We start from the raw sequence: 260 nt of genomic DNA, 5'->3' as shown, positions 1-260 counted from the left end.
TCATTAACTCCAGGAGTCACGGACGTCGTCCAGCCGATGTGCTCTGGTTCCTGTTCCCCAACTCGGCCCTGGAAACGAGGCGGAAGGGGTGTCGGGGGAGAAGGGCGGCCACCTCCTGCCAGCTGGCCTGAATTGCTGTCCGCGACGCCGCCCCCAAAACGCCTTTCCCGGATTTTTCTACGGGGACGACGGGGGTGTTCGTAAATGGTTTCTGTTTTTTTCTCTATTTAGAATGAAGTTGGTTTTTGTCTTTGCTTTTT

This window comes from Penaeus monodon, chromosome 30, assembly GCF_015228065.2.
Source record: "Penaeus monodon isolate SGIC_2016 chromosome 30, NSTDA_Pmon_1, whole genome shotgun sequence".
NCBI classification, from domain to species: Eukaryota; Metazoa; Arthropoda; class Malacostraca; order Decapoda; family Penaeidae; genus Penaeus; species Penaeus monodon.
This window is presented reverse-complemented; position numbering follows the sequence as displayed.